Source organism: Chaetura pelagica, unplaced genomic scaffold (assembly GCF_000747805.2).
Source record: "Chaetura pelagica isolate M959 unplaced genomic scaffold, ChaPel_1.0 scaffold471, whole genome shotgun sequence".
Lineage (NCBI taxonomy): Eukaryota > Metazoa > Chordata > Aves > Apodiformes > Apodidae > Chaetura > Chaetura pelagica.
In genome coordinates, this window is record NW_009952430.1 from 2,341,067 (window position 1) to 2,352,590 (window position 11,524).

General features: G+C 48.5%; 1 pseudogene; it reads right to left on the bottom strand.

Annotated features, from left to right (window-relative positions):
• Positions 1–9,729: 9,729 nt before the first annotated feature.
• LOC104398208 lies at positions 9,730–10,933 on the bottom strand (annotated as a pseudogene).
• Positions 10,934–11,524: the final 591 nt, after the last annotated feature.

Here is an 11,524-nt window from a genome sequence, read left to right on the forward strand (position 1 = left end):
ATAGGTGGACGAAGACACCTTGGATCATATCTGATGAGAGTTTGCTCCCAAAGCAGCTCTGCCCCTGAAGGACACTTGAACCTGAGCTGACACGGTGCCAGGCTTGATGTTTTCCACCCGGTATCACACTAAATCAACATTGATTTCAGTGTTTGCCTGAAAATTGCTGACTGTAAATTGGAGCAGTTGAGGGTGTTTGTGACAAGCAGCTGCCTGGCCTCGACCCAGCGAGCAGTGACCTTGGGAGAGGGGCTGGGGCCATGGGAAACACTCACACACCGGCCCAGCTCCCCAGCCTCCAAAAACCAGCAAGGACTGGGCATGGGGGAGGGGGGAGAGAACATCCATTTCCTTCTCAAGCAGTGCTCTTTTTCTCTTTTTCTAATCTATGGAAAAATAGGAATGCAAAGGAGAGCCGAGAGGAGCCTTTCTTCCCAGCAGGGGCTGGGACAGGGCTCTGCTGGGACCCTGCCAGCCTGGGGCTTCTCAGGGGGCTGCACAAGAGGAGTGGACCTGCTGGCCAGAGGAGAGGCAGGGAGACCGGGACGAGCATCTTAAGATTTAAAATGCAAATTCCTCCACTTTATTTTAGGTGGAGGGGTCAAGGTTTGCCTATTTCTTCCTCTCCCTCCACACTCCTTCCCCCTTCCTCCCGGAGTTTTGTTTAGGAAGGGGCTGTAGATGGGACGAGGCCTTTGTGCTGCCCATTCAGCTGAATGAAAAGGCCGAGGAGTCCCAGTGGAGGGAACAAACTTTTGGGGGTCAGCTCGGTCAGCTTGGGATAAATGTGTGGTATTGTTTGCATGAAGGGCGCGAGCGCAGCGGGGCGCGCGCAGCCACCGCACACCAGGGACTATTTATTCAACACTGGAATACACAGGGCACAGGACTCCTCTCCCAGGGAAAATACAGACTGCTGCTGCAAACGTGCCTGCCTGTTCCTAGCAGCCAGATTTGCTGGAGAGGGCAAATTAAACTCCTTTTCTTTTTTTTAGATAAAAAGGCGTTATAAACAGGGGTGGACGCTGAGCTCCCTTGGCACAAAAAATACTGGTTAGGAAGCAGCAGCAGCAGCAAAGTGCCTTTTATTGTTGCTTTTCTCCAATAGATGGACAGTTCAGGTCATTAAAGGCCTAAGATAGAAACAGTTTCTCTTAGCACTGTTTGAAAACAGGCTTTTGTTTCCATGGAAGTGGCACAGCCCTTTCTTGCTTTGCCTCCACCACAAGCAGGGCCAGGGGAGCCCCGTGGCCCCCAGCAAATCCACCTCCAATCCAACTGGAAGAGCAACACAAAGGGGCTGGGGGCTTGGCAGCCCCCCAGGAGGGCTCTGTGAGCAGGACCCCACGAGGAGGTGGGCAGCTGGGGAGGGGAGGCCATCCCTCCCAACATTTCAACAACAAAACTCTTGTAAAGGGATGTTAGAGACTAAATGATGTCCCCCCTTCCTCACACAGAGGGGCATGTGTTCCCCCAGAAAACATCTCTTCTCACTGATCTAGCTCCCTCATGTGTGGAGGGAAGGGGCCTTTGGTTAGATGGTTCATCCAGAGTTGCACAGTTAACCCGAGCATCTCTTGAGATGATCTCCAGCCAACATGGCTTCAGCTTGGCCAGTTGTACCACAGCACACAGGGTCTAGGAAGACCAGCTACTTAGAGCTCCCCAGAAAGATGCAGGATAAGTTTTAAGGTATCCATGTGAACTCTGGTCTCCATCACAAAATAACAGCTTCAGCCCAATCTCAATGGGAAAATAAAGCAACAAGAAAAAAAGGAGGTGGGACTGAGAAGAAAAAATACCATTTCTTATTCTGTGAGGAGACTATTCCGAGGGTACAGCCAAGTGTGCAGATTTAGGGCATGTGAGGTTTGCTGCTTAATCTGCAAACACTAAACCTACCCACATCCACAGCTTCACAGTGCAGCCCTGCCTGGAGAGCCAAGGAGACTTAACTCTGTCCTTGAAAACCTGACCTCCAAGAAAGGGAACCCTACCTTAAAAAACTACAACCAGTCCCATCTGCCCAACTGAACGAGCAGCAGCCTTCACAGAGAAGAGATGACAGGGATCTCTCAACCCTGGTCTGCAATCATCCTTAGCAGGGGCCCCACCATCTGCAAGACAGCCTTGGGGTTGCTGTGTTGGCCAACACCAGGCAAACAGCACCTGGGGAAGTCACAGGAGGCAAATGCACCTGAAACCCAGCAGAGAAAGCAAAGGTGAAGAGCTGGAATGTGAGAAGGGCTGGACAAACCCTCTGGGTTTTCAGAGGTTCTGCTTGTGAAGCCAGGAGCCTGGCACAGCTCTCTTGGAAGTCTCTCAACAGGGGACCCCTTGACTCCCCACCCCCTGTGTGCTGGGTGCCCCCTTCCTTTTGTTGTCCACCCCTTTTGTGCCCAAGTGACATAGACTGATGAGGATTATTTCCACGGCTTCCTCAGGGACAGGAGGGTTTCCCCATTGCCCTTGTTCAAGGACAATAGACCCATGAAGGTCTTCCCAAGGGGAGTGGAGCAGGGCATACCTGGCCCCCAGTGTGGGAATGGCCAGTGCCCCTGACAGCCATTAGCATCTAACTCAGAGTGATGCCTCCAGAAGAACAGGCAATTATCCTTCTGAAAAGCTTTTAAGTGGCATTAATTGCTGGCCACAGACTCCAGGCTCTCTCAGACCGAACAGTTTTGACAAACAGGAGAAAATACATTGGATTCACTACAGGGGAGAAGTTTGTAGGATTGTGCCTTGTGGAGGGCAGGCTCCACTTTCACCCTCTGCTTTGCAACAGGACAACAGCACGGCTGGGAATGGCCCAGGGAATCTTCCTGTGGCTCTGGTGGCTTCACAAGGCCCATCTGGCTGGAAGAGAAGGCACCAGGGGAAGGGAACACCTGCTGTGTGCATCGCTGGGCTGAATCAGCAGCCCCTTTGTCCCAAGTGCCTCTCAAAGCCGGGTGCACCTCATTGTATGGCTCAGAGGTGTAAAGAAGTGGCACAGCCCTGAAACACAACCTGGGTGGCTTTACCTTCTGCTGCTCTTTGAAGGAGATGAGTGTCCCTCCCAGCCCAGGACTGGGGGTGATGAGGGAACATTTGACAGTGAGAGAGGAAAAAAGTTTTATTGATGCCTGTTAATCTTTGTAAATCAGCAACATTGCTAACAAAGCAGGACTCTGTCTTGCCTTCCTGCAGGAAGATCATATGAAGGTCACAGCTAACACGTTCCTGTGATGCCCTGGAAAATCTCACTGAATGGCCTTTGATTCCTAACAGCTGCAATGATTTCAAGGCTGACCTTGCACACGTGCACATGCACATCTTTCTACAGCTCTTTCCTGCAAACTGCAAGGCCCTGACCTCAAAAAAGTCCTGCAGCACTGCTTTTTCCCCAGGAGCATTATGTCCCCTTCCATGCCATGTGTCACACAATCATACCCATCCCTGGATTGGTTTGAGATGTCTGCTCAGCTTCCTGGGTGCATCAGGGCTGTCAGCTCAGGTGGCCTAACTTCTGTGGCACTGGGTAAGACCAACATATGTGTGAGCAGACCCTAAACTATGAGAAGTACCACAGCTCTGACTGACTCAGAAAAGTTCTGTGACAATTCTTCAGAGGATGATCTGCTTCTGGGAATCTGGAACATCTCTACTGTCTCCTCTGCCCCTTATATATTTGGAGAGATCAGAGGGAGCAGCCTGACCACATGCAATATCCCACATTCACAGACCAGTTGCAGCAACTCTTGCTCATCCTCCTGCCAAAGCCACCCCAAGAAGCTGGCAGGGACAGGCCACCTCAGCCTCACCCATAGCCAAGCAGCAGGTTGGGTCCTGCACTCCTGGGACCCCAGGACCCCCGGGGCAGCCTGCCAGCCTCTCCTAGTGGCTGAGTGTTTCAAAAGCCATGGTTCTTCCCAGCCACCAATGAGTTGTCTAAACCATGTGAGGTGAGCCCTCAGTAACCAAACCTAGATGCTATCAAGTACAGGTCTCTGAGCTACTGACCCTCCTCTTCCTTCAGGGTGAATGGACAGGGTCAGGCATTTTGGGCTGTAATTTTCCTATCACAAGGCTCACACACTGAGCTGGAAAGGTGGGACATCATTAGCAGCCTGGAAAGGAAGACACCCTTTCCATGAGGAAACAACCTTCCTGCAAAGGACAACCCAAGCACAGCTGCATGGCAAGGACCATGACTTTGCAGAGCTCCAGATCTCAGCATTGCCACAGGTTTCTCTAGCAGTGACCTCTTGGCTTTCTAACAATGATCCCCAGCACCCACAAAACTGAGCTTCTAACTCTGCTACAGTCACATTTGCCCCAGAGACAATATCTGATGTACTTAAATATGTTCTTGGGTCCTTGATTATGAACAACTTCCCTTACTAGAAATAACAGAAGGAAACAAAATGCACAAAACGCCCCCCAGAGCATTAACTTCTACTTGAAGTTACAGAATCTTTTTGCAATTGAACCTGTGTTCATTCAAGCAAAGAGAAAGATGAAACTTTCCCTAATATTTTGTCACACTGCAAACCTGAAATGTGCCTCCTGTGCTCAGTGACTCAAGAACCTTTAGAGGATTTCCAATAAATAAGGGTCATTTTATGACTCAGAGTGAAAACCATATGAAAAACTCTGGCTTTTGCTAATTTAGACCTCCAGCTCAGCAAGTGCATGTGGGTGGCCTTTTGAAGTTTGAGCAGCAGATCTTCTGCTTGAGCAAAATGCCTTATTTCTCCCACAGTCAGTGGCACCAGGCCAGCCTGCACCATCTGAGGACAAGCCCTCTCACATTTATGCCAGCACAAAACTCCAAGAGGAACTCAAAAAACGTTAAGGCATCTGTAGAGAAAGCTTTGAAAGGGCCTCTGCAAAGTCCAGTCAACTGAAACTGCAAAGCTTTGCCTCCAGTGTGTGGAGAAGAATGGGCTGCACAGTCAGAAAGACAAAATACTAATGTAAGCTCCCATAACAAGTCTGCCCAAGAAAGAGAGTGCTAAAAAATAACAAGCATGGGCCCCAGCAAACAAAAGATGGACCTAATGTGCTGCTAATAATATCCAATCATCAGGACTCCACTAATTTCCTCTCATATTGCCAGATTCAGACCACAAATGATTAACTTAGCTGCAGAAAAGAGGCAATCTTTGCTGTTGGTTTTGTTGGTGTTTTAATAAAAAGAATTAATCCAGAGGATAGAGAGGATCTAAGGCTAGTCTGATTTATTTTTGTTGAGGATTTGCTCCATGGTATTTGCTGCTAAGCTAATAAGATGATCAGCAGGATGATAGCAGGTAAGAAATGCCATGTGCTACATGATGGAAAAGCAAACAGCTCAAGCACAGGACTTGGGAAACAGAAAGTAGCACAACTGTTGGAGGAAGGACCACTAAGCAGAACTTGCTGAACCAACATGAGCACGTGAATGCCAAAAACCCCTCCCTGAGGTGAAAGCAACACCCTTGGTAATTCCTGATGTCATGGAATCATAGAACAGCACAGGTTGGAAGGGACCTAAAAAGATCATCTGCTCCAACTTTTTTTTTGGGGAAAGGGAGCCTAGATGAGCTCCTCTAGTGTCCTCTCTGGTTGTGTCTTTAAAGCCTCCATTAGCAGGGACTCCAGCATTGAGAGGCAGAGAAAGGGCTGAAGCCCCCACAGCAAACCCCCCTGCTGGCTGAGGAGGAGACCCCCTGCCATGCCCTCCAGGGAAGCAGATTAGATCTTTTTAAGAGAAACCAGACTGAGAAGTTAAACATTGACACCCATGAAATGAGTCTGCTGAGCATTTTGACCCCACAGATCTCTCCTTCAGTGGAGCTGCCTGGCAGCCTGCAGATGAGGGTTGAAGCAGGAGGATTGTGCCTAAGATAGACAAAATCAGTTCACCCCAGGTGCTTTCTCCACTAACTTTAAAAGAAGCCAGAGGAACCAAGACTGCAATTCCTACAGCTGTGGAGTCCAGTCTCAGGGTGTCCCTCCTGCAGTGAGCACAGCCAGTCAGGGACCAGTGCAAACCACTGCTGCTTCCCTGCCTTGTGTAGTTTGGTGTTTCAGCCATAGGAAGTGGCAGAATCTGGGCACTCAGCACTGACCCCTTGTCCCAGCCCTCCCGTGTTGTGTCTCTCACACAGAGTCTGCTGCTGGTTAAAAAAAAATAAAGGAAAGAAAAAACGAATTCTCTACTGAGCAGCTGAGTTACAATTCAAAGCTGTGCCTGGACACCCAACGTTGCTGAAGGAAGTTTTGCCAGTTCCCACTGCTCCCCCAGGAGCTCGAGTCCCAGCCTGTTGAAGTGATCAAACCATCTTCATGAAGACTAACCCATCTGGTCCCCTCCCTGCTGTCTGCTGGGGAAACCAATGAGCAGCATCAGGACAAACCCTTGGAAGGACTGGTGGTGGTACCAGCAGGCTGCTCTTGCCATGCCTCAGCACAGCACAGCCCCACAGGAGGGACATGTCCCCCTCCCTGTGGAGCTGCCCCTGCTCCATTGCCAGGCCAAAGCAGCATCCCCAAGCAGGGGGCTGCATTCAGACCTGCAGCCCTGGTGGTGGTACCAGCAGGCTGCTCTTGCCTCAGCACAGCCCCACAGGATGGACATGCACCCCTCCCTGTGGAGCTGCCCCTGCTCCATTGCCAGGCCAAAGCATTTCTTCTTTCCCTTATTTCAGCATCAGCGATTCAACTGGAAGCAAGAGCTGAGGAAGCAGCAAACATGTCTGTTCATAAAGCATGTTCTGAGAAGAACTCCATTCACCAACATCTATTTATGAAGTGTGATCTCAGAAAGACTTTCTCGCACAGAAGCCACCACAGAACGTTATGGTCCGACACAACTTCTACACCTCAAATAAAGAGTCCACTCCCTTGTTCAAGCAGGACTGCTGTAAAATAAGGAAATAGCACAACAAGAAGCTGAGAGATCCACAGTGGTGTTGGAAAGCCTTTTCTGCTCTAACCCAATTGTCTCAAGTCAGAAGTGTATTTTGGTATTAGTTTCATCATCCTCACATAACTTACTTTGCTTCTCTTGTTTTGAAATAATACTTAAAATTTCCAAGTTCTTTAATTTGACAATAGCAGTCACTTCCTTTCTCGGCAACTTTGATATTTCACTCTTATTTATTGTTAAAAATGTCTTAATGATGTCCATCTTAATTTTTAATGTGTACTTAATTGTACATTTAATCATAACCTCTCACACAGAAATCTGTGTTTCTCTGAAGCCAGAATTAAGTAAATGAGTCACCAAAAGAAGCACCAGAAGTTACTGGAGTTAACCTTTGTCTTTTAGAAGGCTGCAGTTTTATGAAAAGGCATTTAAGATATAAAATATAAACCAAACACATTCCAAGGGTAGGGAGAAAACACTTCAGTTTTAAAGCTTTTTGAATTATGACTAATTTTCATCTTTTTCTTAAGAAGGCTTTATTGTTTTACTTTACTACACATGTAAAAGTGACAGGAGGACTGATACTCCTTGGCTTGTTTTATTTTCATGAGACATATACGCATAAAATCATGTTTAACAGAATATAAAAGAAATTACTGGTAGGGTTTAAATAAAAAAAACAAGTACAAAACTCATGGTCGTTGTCCAGGATGACAGCCTCTCCTTTACTAGAAGATCATTATTTCTACCTCCTATACCAATATGCAAAGTAAAGAGTTAAAAAAGGTTAAAGGCTGTCTATCTCTTTTCACACAAACTAGTAAAAAGTAATTCTTAGTTGCTCCCTCAGCAGTGAAAAATGGCTGAGAATATCAATGAGCCACTGCCACTCTAAAATATAAAGCACTGTCACAGCTAAACACCATATGCTGTAACAAAAGTAGAATGGAAGCTTTGATACGTAAATTATATCCACAGGATATTTCTAATACAGACATCAGAGGCTTTTAATTCCCCAGGGAGGTGGGGGAGGCACCATCCCTGGAGGTGTTCAAAAAAGGTGTAGACATGGTGTTTCATAAGATGGTTTAGTGGTTGGGCTGGATGATCTTGGTGGTCTTGTCCAACCTTGACAGTTGTATGACTCTATGAAAGAGGGAACTGGGAGATTTAAGGCTCCAGATGGAGTGGGACTGGATTTTATTGCCAAACCCACACAAACCCAGCAGTTAGAACACAGAGAGAGGCTAGGGGCAGAAAGCTGGCATGAAAACCAAACAAAAAGCAGCTCTTGCTTGCAAGTAGGTGAATCCAAGCCAACCCTGAAAACACTTGGTGACAATGGGTTTCTTCTTGTGGGATGTTGTTAGTTATTGCCTGAGTCCTGCAGCTGCTTTGGAGGGCACCTCCCCTGGATGGAGCCAGCTGAGAAGTAGCACAAATGAAGCAGAATTGTGCTTGCCCTGATAGCTGGGATGGATTTTGGATAAACATCCTCCCTCCTGAGGAGAACCAGCTGGGCATGTGGGGCTGATAAGGGGGAACAGAAAAGGCCCATGCCCGGGAGGACAGGCTGCAGGAAAACTGCAGCCCCTCTCACACTCCTCCTGCCCTGATGGAAGCAACATTCCCGGGGTGTCTCTGCGGGCAGCTGCGTTTTGCTGCCGGTCCCGGGGAGGGCTGGGCGGGCTGGGAGGGATGCAGGATGCTGCGGGGCCCCGGGTGCCCTCTGCCTGCCCCCTCCCTCCCCATCCTCTCGCCTCCAGTTCTTTACATCTGTTTGGTTTCCCAGCCCTGCCCACCAGGGCTGGGAAGGGCACGGGAAGGGTCTCTGGGGCTCAGTCCCCGCGGTTTTGGTCCCCCCGAGGTGAGCGGGGAGGCAGGAACCAGCCCGGGGAACCTGCACCCCTTTCCCTCCCCCAGCCGTGTGGTGCTGCACAAAGCTGATCCTACAGCCAGAAAAAGAGCACATCTCAGCTCTGCTGCCGTTCTGGAGAGCGTTGCCTCCTTAGCAACGTGCTGCTCCCACCTCGGGGAGGTGGCAGAGTTTAAAGGTCTCCATCCAGGTCACTCCTACAGCTCTGGGAAGACAACCCAAGGATTTTACACCAGCAGCTTCATGGGTCAGAAACCTTGCAAAACCCACTTCTGTCTGCTTCCCTAGCAACCCAGAGGGATCAGTTTTACACCCAGGGACACTGGTCATGTCTGTGCTTGGAGAAGTATCTTCTCAATAAATGCCTAAATAAGTTTGAGATGTTCAGAGTAACATTTCACTAATACCTTGGCATGTTTAGGTTTTCTTAACCTGTTCTTCTGATGGGAGACAAGAATCTAACAACATCTATCCAGGTAGCCTAAAAGACTATGAAGAAAAGGATTGGAGTTAATGGGGAAAGCCTGAGCACAGGGGACAGGTTATTCAGCCCAAGTGTGTACTCAGAGCAAAGATGTTTTTGCATGAGATTCATCCACTCCCTTCTGTCAGCAGGAGGTTCAGGGCTTGGAGCAGCTCCTGCTGAAGTGGATGGGCAAAATCCCTGCTTCTCATGGCACAAGAGCAGTTCCCAGGTTGCAGGCAAGAAGTCAAACAGAACCAGGGAGCCTTTTCCTCCTAGATACCAGTGATGCGTGGGGCTCTGGTTCAGAGTGGGCAGGTTTGCTCAGGTTGCAAGGTGGGAAAAGAAGTTTTAATGTCTCCTTGTTTCTTTAACTGGTAAAAGGCACAAAACTGCTGTAGATCCATCCACACACACCACTAACAAAACAGCTGAGGTTGGTTATTTAAAAGCAACACTGATGCAGAGAAGCCCCTGGAAGGAAGGGGAACCTCAATGCAAGAGTCTTGGGACCTTTGGAGCATCTGAAAAACAAACTAGTACAATACTCATGTTATCATGACTCCTCTTCTGTAAACAAGTGTTCACTACCCCATTGCACACTTTTTCCAGGTCATCTGATACTTCAGGTCTAGACTTAACAAATTCACAGAGCTCTTTGTTGCTCATCACATCCTAGATTCCATCACAAGCCAAGATGATAAACTCATCTTCTTCTGCCCTTGAAATGTCATCACTCTCAGATTCTGGAGAAGCAAGTCATCCTGCAGGGCCTTTACCATCAATGTGTTTGTAGTCAGAGTCCCCCAGAGCTCAAGGAGCTGCCAATGAGCCATGAAATCATGACACTGCCTCCTGCATCCTGGATTCACTCTTTCTCCCTTGGATTGAAAGGTCTGTGATCCTGTGTTAAAAAACAGACTTATCCATTCCTATGGAGTCCAGCACATGAATCAGCACCATTTATGAAATCACAGATCCCACTGTGCTTGAGCCACTTCTGTTGGTGCCATTTCTGAGGTGCAAGGAATTGCACACATCCTCCTCCATTTTCAGGACACCAGTTCTGATTCCAATCTTGCCATTTTCCACTGAAGATTCAAGAGCAGACCCTGGGTTTTCTGTCACCCTAAAGTCTTCATTGATAGTGATGTGTCCTAATCAGTGTGTGGAGCAATAATTTGCAGCACGAGATCCTGTGTGACCAGCACAGAGAGCAAAAAAAGGACCTTTCCTCTCAGCCATGGACAGCACCTGCATGAGCATCTTCCATTTCCACTCTCCCTCCCTGCAAACTGCTGAGGCCATAACATAAGCCATTCCCTGCACCATGAGCATCATGTATTTCAGGGTTTTTTTAGTTTAACCAAAAGTGCACCCACGTTTATGCCATATTGAATCTGTAATTACAACCTTGTCAAGATCTTGTCAACCTTGTCTAGTTCAGTGCTGAAAGAATTAGCTGACCCATCCCTGCTGCCAGTAACAGAATGACTTGCAAAACCTCATCTGCAGCCCCGGGAACATTCAGGCACAGCCCTTGAGATGCTTTACCAAGAATCCCTTGCCTGCTGCCTGCAGCCCCTGGCTTGCCACAGCCACTGTGTCTGCAGGGCAGGAGACCCACAGCCTGTTCCTGCAGCCAGGATGCTCCGTGCCCACCCATCCCAGCCACACCAACCCGACACTCTCCCATTTCAGCAACTCCATCCTTCAGCTGCAATTCACCAGCTTTTCCTGAATGACTCTGAATGAGGTTGCAAGGTCCAGCAAACACACACACTCACACCGTGATGGCCCAATTCCTCACTCTAAGCTTTGGGCAGGCTTTGCATGCAGATACACAGATTTGGGCACTTCTAATAGCACAGAGAAATAGCAAGTTTTGTCCATCCAGGCTGGCCCCAGGCAACACATTTATTGCTGCTCTCCAGAGAGCCTGGCACTTACTCAAGGCACAAACAGTCAAACCAAACAAATGGAAAGATCCTCTGCTCTGTGGAAGGACACAAGGGCTTGGCTACTAAATATTTAATGCCAGGATCTTCCCTTCCTTTCTGCCTCCTCCTGTCTGTACGTGTTCAGCTCACTATGGTTGCAAAGGGCAGGAGCTCTGGGATGCCAGAGAGCACTTTCCAGTGCTGACACCCACCATGAGGAGCCAAACCCAATGCAACTGGGAACAGACTGGGTTCAAAAGCTGAGTGGGATGCTACTGGAGCAAGAACATCTTCAAAAAGACTTTGGGACAGCTGTGCATCTCTGTCTTCCAGATCTGGGAAACAAT